Here is a 13,066-nt window from a genome sequence, read left to right as displayed (position 1 = left end):
ACTGTCCGAGTTAAGATCCTTAACAAACAACGGCCTTACTGGGGTTGACCTAATCCGCTGCTGGGTCGAATGGTGTATTCTCCCTCTGAGTCGCCGGGACGGTCTGGTGTGCGAATTTGATGGCACCCTAGATCATCCTCAATGTTATTTCCATACGGCTTTAACAGAAAAGGACATCGTCAGCATTATCAAGAAGCTGACTTGCGAGCCTGCGGGAAAATGCGGCCAAATCGGCCTCAAGCCTTTCTGCAAAATTAACCCGGCGCCCAAGGTGAACAAATCTAACCCGCCTTTGGTCTTTACTTCTTATGCTTCATTTGTATTGTGGCTTTTGTAACATACGCTATTTCAGAAAGGCGATAAGTTTTGGTCCAGGAAGCCCAAAAGGCCAGCCATGAGAAACGTTAAGCCGCCTTCAAAGAAAACCAAGGGTAAGGGCAAAGCTGCTATGGCTGAGCCTTCCGAAGTCGATGAATCACTAGTCGGCGATGCACTTTCGGAGGTAAAAGTTCACCCTCTTTTTACTTGCCATTCACTACTGTTAATCTTTGTATTTATATCTCTGTCTCTCTTGAAATAGAATGAAGACAACGAAAGCCAGGAGGACTCTGTTGAGGTAATTTTTGTTTCCTCCGATTCATCTCCTTCTCCAACTAAGCCGGCCAGGCGAGTTTGTGGGAAAGTTCCCTTCTCACACCCAAATGCTTGTTTGGACCAAAATTTCCTACTGAAGAAAGCACAACATACTTCAAATCGGAAGACCCGAAGTCATTCCGGTGATCTGGTGTCCGGCTTACCAGCAACGAACAAAAGGAAACCAAATGAGGTACTTATGAATAACAATTCTTCATGTTTCTTTGGATCACATCTCTAACCTGCCAATATCTTTGACGTATAATTCTTGTAGAACTCTCCTCCTACATCTGGCGACTCAGTGATGTCGACACTTCCGCCAATGATTCGAGTTCCTGGGTAAGTCTTTTGATAATCTTACTTTGAATTCTGAGGGTAATAGACTTCCAGTTCCTTAATGCGCTTCTCCCTTCTTTTAGGGCACATGCCAAGAAAAGGAAAACCAGCGGATCAACTCCTGTCACAACTTCAGAGCCCATCAAAGAATCAATACCGACTCAGGACAACCCGGACCAAGGCAAGCCTGAAAATCAAATGGATCTTCCAGACTCACCCAAGGAAGCAATGGATGCCCCTAAGTCGCCAAGCCCATTGATGACAACAGAAGACCCGGATGTTGTAGTTATTACTGGTACCGGCTTCTCTAAACCGGCGGCAACGGTTTTGTCATGGCATGTGGCATCCCCTTCTGAAGCCATTCCCGAATCTGGACTCTCCAAGACGAAGCTTTCTGAATATGAAAATCTGGAGTTCAAGGAACTCTGCTCTGGTTTTTCAAGTCGCGTGGAGGCGAGCTACGAGATGGAGAAAAGCCTACTGCGGATGTTGAAAAACAAATATGAGTTAAGTTTGTTATATTGTATTACTCCCATTAACCCCCAAGGGTCGGGTCATCAGTAAAAAGATGAGCCGGGTCTTGAAAAAACTGAGAAAAACTTTGCGACCAGTAACCCCCAAGGGCTGAGTCATCAGTAAAAAGATGAGCTGGGTATTGAAAAATTTAGAAAAAACTTTGCGACCAGTAACCCCCAAGGGTCGGGTCATCAGTAAAAAGATGAGTCGGGTCTTGAAAAAATTAGAAAAACTTTTGCTACTAGTAACCCCCAAGGGCCGGGTCATCAGTAAAAAGATGAGACGGGTCTTGATATTGTATAATTTCATCTGAAAAGAAAAAATTATACATTAGCCCCCAAGTGTCAGGGATATTGCTTGCAATAGTTCTGAGACTTTCCCTTGTTTTGTACTTTCAACAGGAAACTCTTGCTCGGACTGAATCGGCGCTTGGCGATTTAAAGAAAAACTTATCTGGTTAGCAAGACGCCCGAGCTAAGTCGGAGGAGAAATATCAATTGGCCTTGGCTGAGCTGGAAAAACTCAAAGCCGAATTGAAAAGAGCTCAGGCTGACCAAGATGCCACCATAAAAAGAGCAGAGAAGGCTGAAGACAGGCTGGCCACTGTGCAACAGGAATTGTCCGGCTTGAAGCGTCATATCTCCAACATGACGCAAGCCGTCCTCGGTAAGCTTACTCAAACTTTTGATCTCCTCTTCTTTTTTATAAATAATTCTTATCGTAAGTCGTTGATCATCATGACCCCTTACTCAGGTCCGAGAGCCGCCAACCTTCAAGAAGACTGCGTGCTGATGCTGAAGGCGATTTACACGCTAACAGAGCAACTGTACACTGGCAGTGTCTTCACTGTTAAAGCTGTGATGGGTGCCAAAGAGCCTATAACTTCCATAAAGAAGGTGCTTGGCTGTCTATCCACACTTCCCCCTCAGATTGGCAAGCTAACTCGGTCAGCCTCCCGAAAGGGTGTTCTGACTGCCCTGAGTCGCTGCTTGGCGTATGCTCCAGAGATCAACCCGGAAGAGGTAGCAGCAGGCTTTCCTCAACTTAAAGACGATGGGTCAGAATTCGTTGAAGAGGACTATCAACGTATTGTCAAGGACTCCCGGCTGGCAGCAACCCAACTCGGAGCAAGTCTAGATTTATCAAAGTATCACGAGGCTTATGATAGCAAAAACAAGAAGGTCAACCCGCCAACCTTTGTGTCGACCAGTTTAACTCCTCGGCGACCCAAGAACCCTTTTGACTTGGAAGCAGACCTGGCATCAATCCTGACTGATGAAGATGACTTCGCAGCTCTGGCTAAGTGCAACTGGGTACTGGGCGACTTACAAATTGAAGTCGGCCAAAGCTCACAACATAATGATCCTGAGGTGTCAGCAGAATAAACCTCATTGATTTGGCCTGACAGCCATGTAATAGGTCTTTTTCATAAGTCGGTACTGTTTTTGTGATACCCTTTCGAAGGAATCTTTATATCGCCCTTAAGGCGATTTGAAATATTTTACCTGCCCTTTGAGAATCCTTTATGATGCTTAATTCGCCATGGACGAAGTAATTCTGATCATCATCCTGACTTAAGCTTTGAAAATAGCATATGTGAAACCAAATAAATGATAACAAATATTTTCAATAGGCATCAGAAAGAAAGGTTAAAAACCCTCGAGGATATGCCACGAAGAAAAAATAGCAAACAGCAATTTCGTCGACTCATAAGGTAGCGCCAGGATGGGGCGAGTCAGAAAGCTCGAGCACACACCCTAAATGCAGGTTTCGTCGGCTCATAAGGTCGCGACAGGATGAGGCGAGTCAGAAAGCTCGTGCACACACCCTAAATGCAGGTTTCGTCGGCTCATAAGGTCGCGACAGGATGAGGCGAGTCAGAAAGCTCGAGCACACACCCTAAATGCAGGTTTCGTCGGCTCATAAGGTCGCGACAGGATGAGGCGAGTCATAAAGCTCGTGCACACACCCTAAATGCAGGTTTCGTCGGCTCATAAGGTCGCGACAGGATGAGGCGAGTCAGGAAGCTCGAGCACACACCCTAAATGCAGGTTTCGTCGGATCATAAGGTCATGACAGGATGAGGCGAGTCAGAAAGCTCGTGCACACACCCAAAATGCAGGTTTCGTCGGCTCATAAGGTCGCGACAGGATGAGGCGAGTCAGGAAGCTCGAGCACACACCCTAAATGCAGGTTTCGTCGGCTCATAAGGTCGCGAGAGGATTAAATGCAGGTTTCGTCGGCTCATAAGGTCGCGAGAGGATGAGGCGAGTCAGAAAGCTCGTGCACACACCCTAAATGCAGGTTTCGTCGGCTCATAAGGTCGCGACAGGATGAGGCGAGTCAGGAAGCTCGAGCACACACCCTAAATGCTGACTCTGTCGGCTCATAAGGTCGCAACAGGATGACACAATTTCTCTTTAATGAAGAAGCCCCCAAGCCAGGGAGTATTTGTAACTTTATTACTTCATAATCAAACTGAAAAACTTACAAAATGTAGATCTTAAGAGATCAAGTGTAATAAGGCCGCAGGTGGGCAATATTCCACGGGCGAGTTGACTCAGCCTCCATGGTTGGCCGGTTAGGCCGGAGATCCACCAAATAATAAGAGCCATTGCGGAGGTTCTTGCTGACGACGAACGGCCCTTCCCAAGGTGGTGACAACTTGTGCATGCATGCACGATCTTGTATCAACCGAAGAACTAAGTCGCCTTCCTGAAAGGTATGACTTTTAACCTGGCGGTTGTGATAACGCCGCAGATCCTGCTGGTAGATAGCTGAACGGGCCGCAGCCAGGTCACGCGCCTCCTCTAAGGCGTCCAAAGAGTCTTGACGCACAAGCTCATTGTCTTGTTCCACATACGCGGCGACTCTAAGTGAGTCATGTCTTATGTCAGTAGGGAGAACAGCCTCTGCTTCGTAGACCAGAAAGAAAGGGGTGAAACCCGTGGATCGGTTCGGGGTGGTCCGAATACTCCACAGCACTGAAGGTAGTTCTTCAACCCAACACTTTGGGGTTTTTTCCAGGGGAACCATGAGTCGGGGCTTAATCCCTCGCAACACCTCCTGATTCGCCCGCTCTGCCTGCCCCTTAGATTGTGGGTGAGCGACTGTAGAAATGTCAAGTCGGATATGTTCTCGACGACAAAACTCCTGCATCGCCCCTTGGGACAAGTTAGTACAATTATCAGTAATGATACTATGCGCATATCCAAACCGGAAAATCAACTTCTTCAAGAATTTGACCGCTGTTTCCGCATCGCAAGCTCCAATAGGTTCCGCCTCAACCAACTTGGTGAACTTGTCAACCGCCACCAGCAGATGGGTCTTCTTGTTAGAGGACATTTTAAAGGGGCCGACCATGTCCAACCCCCAGACTACAAAAGGCCAAGTGATGGGGATCATTCTTAATTCTTGAGCCGGCACATGAGCCTACCGCCCATAACGCTGGTACCCTTCGCACCGACGAACTATATCTTCTGCATCTGCATGAGTCGTCAGCCAAAAGAAACCATGACGGAAAGCTTTGATACCAAAGAGCGTGACCCGGCGTGATGCCCACATTCTCCGGAATGAATGCCATTTAAGATTATGCATCCTTCTTCGGAGGAAACACATCGCTGAAAAACTCCAGAGGCGCTCCGCTTATATAACTCGCCATTGATGATGACCATGGATTTGCTGCACCGAACGATTTGACGAGCCAAAACTTCATCTGCCGGTAACTCGCCCCGAGCGAGATAAGCCAGATAAGGAAGAACCCAATCCGGCGTGACATGGAGAGCCGCCACAAGCTGAGACTCAAGATCTGGTATTCCTAATTCCTCCTCCGATGGTAGAGTCACGGATGGTTTATGTAAGATATCCAAAAAAACATTAGGAGGAACCGGCTTTCTCTGGGAGCCAAGTCGTGAGAGGGCGTTAGCTGCCTCGTTGAGGCGCCGATCAATATGGTCCACCTGATAACCATGAAAATGACCCGCCACATCAGACCCAGCTCGCGTGTAAGCCACCATCATGGGGTCCCGAGAATCCCAGGTACCCGAAACTTGCTGTGCCACCAAATCAGAGTCGCCAAAGCATATGACTCGTGTTAGATTCATCTCCTTGGCGAGTCGAAAGCCGTGAAGTAGAGCTTCGTATTCTGCCGCATTGTTAGTGCACGGAAACATGAGTCGGAGAACGTAACAGAACTTATCTCCTTGAGGGGATACCAACACCACTCCAGCCCCTGAGCCTTCCAGCTGCCTAGACCCATCAAAATAAATGGTCCAGTAAGTGAGATCAGGCCGTTCTTCCGGAGCCTGTAACTCCGTCCAGTCGTTGACGAAATCAACTAAGGCCTGGGACTTAATGGTTGTGCCGGGAGTATACTGTATGTGATGGGGCCCAAGTTCTATTGCCCACTTGGCGATTCGCCCTGTTGCCTCCCGATTCTGGATGATGTCCCCAAGGGGGGCAGAGCTAACCACCGTGATAGGGTGTTCTTGGAAATAATGCTTAAGTTTTCGACTCACCATAAACACCCCATATACCAATTGATGCCAATGTGGGTACCGCTGCTTGGAAAGAGTTAGCACCTCGCTGATAAAATATACCGGACGTTGCACTGGGTATTCCTTCCCTTCCTCCTTTCTCTCAACGACCACCGCCACACTTACTGCTTTGGAATTTGCCGCGATATACAGAAGCATGGGCTCCTTTTCAGTTGGGGCAGCCAGGACCGGCGGGTTAACCAATTGGCGTTTCAAGGCTTCGAGCGCCTCGTCTGCCTCATTTGTCCAAACAAACCAATCGGATTTCCTCAATAACTGATAAAGAGGGATCGCCTTCTCCCCCAGGCGACCCACAAAACGACTTAGGGCCTCAATGCGACCCGCCAGTCGTTGAACTTGATTAACGTTCGCCGGCTTTCCAAGGGATGTAACCGCTTCGATCTTCTCCGGGTTAGCTTCAATGTTGCGCTCCGATACCAGGAAACCCAGTAATTTCCCTGCAGGTACACCAAAAACACACTTGGTGGGATTTAGCTTCATCTGATATACCCGTAGATTATTGAATGTTTCTTTGAGATCCTCTAGTAGCGTCTCCCCCTCGCGGGTCTTGATCACAATATCATCGACATAGGCATGGACGTTGCGACCAATTTGGTTACGGAGGCAATTCTGGATGCAGCGTTGATAAGTCGCCCCCGCACTCTTGAGTCCAAAGGGCATGGACACATAACAAAAGGCCCCAAAGGGGGTTATGAAGGCTGTTTTCTCTTGATCCTCCACGGCCATCATGATGATTGGTGATATCCTGAATAGGCGTCCAGAAAGCACAATCGTTCGCATCCCGCCACCGAGTCAATGATTTGGTCGATGCGGGGAAGAGCAAATGGATCTTTTGGACAAGCTCTGTTGAGGTCTGTGTAGTCAATACACATACGAAAGGTACCATTCTTCTTGAGTACCAAAACCGGGTTAGCCAACCATTTGGGGTGAAAAACTTCCACGATGAACCCGGCGGCTAAAAGACGAGCAACTTCTTCCCCAATCGCCTTGCGTCGCTCCTCGTTAAATCTACGAAGGTACTACTGGATGGGTTTGCACTTTGGGTCAACATTAAGATGGTGCTCAGCGAATTCTCTCGGCACACCAGGCATGTCAGAAGGTTTCCATGCAAAGATGTCCCGATTCTCACGGATGAATTCGATGAGCGCGCTTTCCTATTTGGGGTCCAGACCCGTCCCAATGGTGAACTGCTTGGATGAATCGCCAGGCACGAAATCAATTGTCTTAGTGTCATCTGTTGGTTTGAACGTGAGGGGCGACTCAGAATCTGTAGTCGGTTTCTTCAGGGGTGACATATCTACCGGGTCAACATTGGCCCGATGGTGTTTGAGCTCTTCCGCAGCACAAGCGACCTCCGCATAAGCCGCGTCCCCTTCTTCGCATTCCTTTGCAATGCTTCTATCTCCATCAACCGTGATGGGTCCTTTGGGACCAGGCATTTTGAGCTTGAGGTAGACATAGCACGGGCGAGCCATGAAGCGGGCATAAGCCGGCCGCCCAAACAACGCATGGTAGGGGCTTTTCAATTTGACCACCTCGAAGATCAGTGACTCCGACCTATAATTCTGCGCAGTTCCAAACGCCACTGTGAGCCTGACCCGGCCTATGGGATAAGCCGACTTGCCTGGGACAATTCCATGGAAAACCGTGGTTGAAGGCATCAGATCTTTTTCCAATAGGTTCATCCTTTGGAAAGTGTCAAAGTATAGGATATTGATGCTGCTGCCACCATCCATTAGCACTTTTGATAGGGTGTAACCCCCGACTTGGGGAGCCACGACCAACGCCATATCGCCCGGGTTATCAACTCTCGGTGGGTGATCCTCCCTGCTCCACGTTATGGTTTGCTCAGACCAATGGAGGTATCTGGGAAGCGCTGGTTTAGATACATTGTACGCCCGGTGACTCACCTTCTTATCACGCCTGCAGGCATTAGTGGTGAAAACATGATACTGCTCATTACTTAACTATTTGGGGTTGCTGTGGAAGCCCCCATTATCGTCCTGACCCTGCGGATCCCCCTGTGGGGGTGGCTGCTGGAAAACTCCTAGCGGGTTATACCGCCGCTGGTGGTGCACCGGTTATTGGCTGCCGCCTGGCTGCGGTCCTCCCTGAGCCCCCTGTTCGGGAAAGCCGCCGAAAGGGTTCTGTCTTTGGTTGAGTGCAGCGAATTGCTCCTGACGCTGGACCGGGTCATCGTTTTGACTCTTCTTGATCGCCTCCGCCCGACACTCACGCATCACGAAGCAGTTTTCCCAAGAGTGAGTCGTCGGACCGTCTGCCGTGGCGTGGTGCGGGCAAGGGCCTTTGAGTAGCTCTTCGTAGTTACGCGGCCTCTTCCCGCTTAACCCCCGATTCTTCTTCTTGTCGTTGTTGGCGTTGGTGTTGGCGACTAAGTCCGAGGGCTCCTCCTGCGGTCTCCGCTTGCCATTGGTCCCTTGATTGTGACGGTTACGCCCCTAGAACCGGGTATGATTTTTGGATGACTCGCCCTTCTTAGGCGAGTTAGCCTTACCATCCTCGTCAGGACCTTTGGTATCATCGGCCTGAGCGTATCTAGCGAGGGTGTCCATCAGTTCTCCCATGTCTTGGACCTTTCGCTTGAGTCGCCCCAATTTTTGCACCAAGGGTTCGTAATGGCAATTATGCTCGAGGATGAGCACAGCTTGAGCCGCCGTAATACCATCTGACGAATGGATCATTTCTGCAACCCGCCGTGACCAATGGAGGGCCGACTCATCCGGGCGCTGAACACAGTGCTGTAGATCGACGATCGTCATCGGACGTTTGCAAGTTCCTCAGAAGTTTTTGATGAAACGTTCTTTTAACTCGGCCCAGGACTGGATGGAATTGGGAGGTAAGTTTTTCAACCAAGTGCGTGCTGACCCTTCGAGCATCATCATGAAGTATCTGGCGCAAACCGCCTCGTTCACGTCGATCATGTCCATGAAGATTTCATAACTTTCGATCCATGATGCCGGCTCGAGGTCCCGGGTATAATTAGGCACTTTCCTTGGCCCTTTGAAGTCTTTGGGCATCTTTTCGTTATGAAGGGCGGGGGACAAGCATGGTACCCCAACTCGCCCTCCGCCCCCGACGAGGGGGGCCGGGGCGTCTTGGGTGTTCGGGAGATCCCGGCCCGGCGGTTTCCGTTCAGGCGGGTTGTCCTGTGGGACATGTCGCGGCCCGCTGTTTACGGCGGGCTGGTCCTTTGGCCGGCTCCTGGTGTAACTTTCCTGGGGGGTGGAATGCAATCTCTCGAGGCTATGCGAGAACTAGGCGTTTCGAACCACCGCCGTCTTCAACATCTCGATGGCATTCCTTGCTTCTATCTCGGCAGGGGTGTTGCCATGAATCGGAAGAGACTCCAGATGGCGAGTTGCCGCAAGCACGTTATCCACCGGGTTGGAAAATTGGCCTTGAGGCGTCCGGAATCGGGGAATGTGATCCTCAACCGGCTGAGCCGGCGGGTTAGGCGGGCGGCCCGGTCCTCCCCCCGGGGCGGCTCCTGCCCCAAGGGTTCGTGGAGTGTCGAACAGGCGGGTCGGGTTGAGATCATGGGGCATGCGACCCTGGTGTCTCCACTGATGGACAGCGTCGGACGCGCGCTGCTGTCTCTCGAGCCGCCAGTTGTCAGTGTTTAAACGCATCCTTTCGGCCGTAATTTGAGCTTGCCGAGTCTCGATCCTGGCGGAGTCCATCTTGGCGTCCCGATGAGCCTTTGCCACTGCCTCTCTGAGTTTCGCCAGCTCCGTGTTTATCTCCTCTTGGTTCTCTGGTGTGAGCGGAGTCACCATTAGCCTTGTGATCTCCGCCGCTAAATCCACGAGGATTGCGGCCTGGCTCCTGGACGTCTCGCCGGTTCCATCGCCTCCAGTAGGGTTTTGTGTGGGCTGAGTCGCCCCAGCCGTGTAGATGGCGATCTCGCGGCGAGTTCGGTCAACGATTTCTGGGTCCATGGCCAGCGACAAGCCCCCAAGACAATCCCCATGCAGAGAGCAGATTGAATTTGAGTCGCCCATGGATGATTCGTCATCAGAGTTGACCGGTGTAGTTTCCTGAGTCGCCGAGCGTTCTGGCTCCTCCGATCCCTGCGTGAACCCCACAAAGACCGGGCGAGTCAGATTTGGCGTTATGACTTGGCGGACGTACCTGGCCAGCTTGACGATGTCGGTGGAGATGTCCGGCTCAGGCGCGGATGATCCGATCATGCCGATGAAGATGTTGATCTTGCCGAAGGGGACCCTGTAACCAGATTCAATCGAATCCACTTCAGGTCCCCATTGCTGGTTGTCGATGTAGGTCATCCCGCGGCGGCTCCGAGTCATGAGCCCCGTCGCGTAACTCCCAAACCCTGGTAGGGATCCCTTTGAGAACTCAACTCCATCGTGCGTAGGCCCCACGGTGGGCGCAAACTGTCGTGGTTTTGTCACGGCAGATGTCCTCGTGAAAGGACTTAGTACTGGAGCCATCGCACCTTGGTGGCGACTCAAAGGAGTTAAGCGGGAGAGACACGGTGATTTACTCAGGTTCGGCCCCTCGTGAGGAGGTAAAGGCCTACGTCCTGCTTTGGTTTGTATTGATGTGGTTTCGATTACAAGGAGGGCGTAACTCGCCAAACCTAGCACTCGATGATTTCTAACCTGCCCTCTCCTCCCCTGGGACTCGCCTTTATATACAGGTCGAACCCCTAGGGTTTACAAGGGTGCTTTCCTTCCTACAAATCGTGACCCCTATGGTCTCTAAATCGTCGTCTTCCAAAGCTTGGTGACCTTCCAGAAATCACAAACCGTCATACGACCTTGATCCGGCCAGGACAAGGCCCAAATAATAGTTTGGGTGAATCGCCTGATTGGTAACCCGACCCAACTAGGGTGGGTCATTAACAAGTAATATCCCCAACAGGTAGTAGAAGTAAATTATCTATGTAGGTTTGATGAGAGTGATATTCCTTTTGATAAACCTGCTAGCTTATGCATGGACGAATTTGATAACTTTGTTGCCAAACAAGAGAGTTTCAATGATTATGTTAGCAGACAATTGGAAAAGAATGCTCGTATGCTTAGTCATTTAAGTGCTTGTGTGGACAGAAATGTCAATGATCTTAAGCTTCTGAGTAAGCATGCCTCTATGGTTACTACTCAGGTAGAACAAGTACTTAAAGCTCAGAATGACTTGCTTAATGAGTTGAATGACAATTCCGTCAGAGTCGTCACTAGACGCGGTAGAATGACCCGAGAACCTCTGTATCCTGAGGGTCATCGAAGAGAGTTGAACAAGAGTCTCAAGGAGTTAGCACTGATGCACCTAGTCATCCTAGAAAGAAGAAGATAGATGATAGGAACCTGCACGCTAGCAACCTTGTTGCTGTTACCCCTGAGAGTCCAAACGATGCCTCTATCTCTGATGCTGAAACACAATCTGGTGATGAACATGAGCCTAATGATGATATCAATAGTGATGTTCATGAAGATGCTCAACCTAGCAATGAAAAGGATGTGGAGATTGAACCTGATCTTGATAACCCACAGCCTAAGACTAAGAGATACGATAAGAATGACTTCGCTGCTAGGAAGCATGGTAAAGAATGGGAGCCATGGGTTCAGAAACCTATGCCCTTTCCTCCCAAACCATCCAAGCAAAAGCATGATGAGGATTTTGAGCGCTTCGCTGAAATGATCAGACATGTCTTGCTGCAGATGCGTTTGACAGATATGCTCTAGATGTCTCCGTATGCTAAGTACATGAAAGATATTGTGACTAATAAGAGGAGGATACCTGATCTTGAGATCTCCGCCATGCTTGCCAATTATATCTTCAAGGGTGGAACTCCGAAGAAACTAGGTGATCCCGGTGTGCCCACTATACCTTGCTTCATTAAAGGCAACTGCGTTATGCGACCTTGGAGCCGGTGTTAGTGTTATGGCTCTCTCCCTCTCTTTACTGTAGGCTTGAACTGGATAAGTTGACACCCACTGAAATCTCTCTGCCAATGGCCGACAAATCAACTGCTTTCCCTATCGGCATTTGCGAGGATGTGCCTGTTGTGGTTGCTAACACCACTATCTTAGCAGACTTTGTTATCTTGGATATTCCTGAGGACGATGCCATGGCTGTCTGTGACAGCCCGCTGCCGACGTTCCAGAAGCTTCCCCTTTTCTTTCCGTTTTCGTCGTGTGGGTATTTTCAGTTGCCGCATCATCATCGCATCATGCGCATCATCAGCATTACATCGGCATCTCCGTTGCCGCCAGTTTTCAAACTTGCATTCGTTGTTAGTTGTCGGTTCGCGTCGTCGTCCGTTCTGAGCCCGACCGCACTCGCACGCGCCCGCGGCACCGTCGAAACCCTGTTTTCAAAGTGCGCTTAAAACTTTCTCTGATCGAGGTGAAACTTGGCACGCGGTCGAGATTAGATATAGCTAGGCCTCCTGTCGATTTTCGTCGCGATCGGAGACCGCCTGGTACCCGAACGGTCGACCGTAGCGGCACCGTCTTCGGTTATTCGTCGGACGTCTGTCGGTGTTTTAAAAGTCGATGCCGCGCCGCACCACTTCCCTCTCATCTTAACCAACGCCACTCTACACACCTAACCCCGACCCGCCTCTCCGATCGGACCGCACGAACGCGACCGGAGGGTCGAAAAACCCCCAGATACCCTGCACCCTAGCCCCTTCCCCTATTTAAGCACCCCTCCCTACCTATTTTTGGGCGCCCCCTAATCCTCCTCGGGATCCATGCCCTAACCCTAACCCTAGCCGCGCCGCCCCACCTCTCTCTCCCCTGCCGGCGCCGCCGGGCCCGCGAAGCCCATCGCAGGCCCGCCTGAGCCCGAGCCGCCGCCGCCATGGCCCGAGCTCCTGCCCGAGCACGACCGGAGACTCCTGCGCTCGCGAGCCCGGGCCGCCTCCAGCCGCCGCCGCCGGAGCCTCTGTGCCTCGCCCACCGGACTTCCTTGCCCCGCCGCCGCCGGGATCTCGCTGGATCCGGCCGCCGTCCCCTCGCCTGCGCCGTCCGCCGCCGTCA

Source organism: Hordeum vulgare, chromosome 6H (assembly GCF_904849725.1).
Source record: "Hordeum vulgare subsp. vulgare chromosome 6H, MorexV3_pseudomolecules_assembly, whole genome shotgun sequence".
In the NCBI taxonomy this organism is placed as follows: Eukaryota; Viridiplantae; Streptophyta; class Magnoliopsida; order Poales; family Poaceae; genus Hordeum; species Hordeum vulgare.
The sequence above is the reverse complement of the archived record's forward strand: the minus strand, read 5'-3'. Positions refer to the sequence as shown.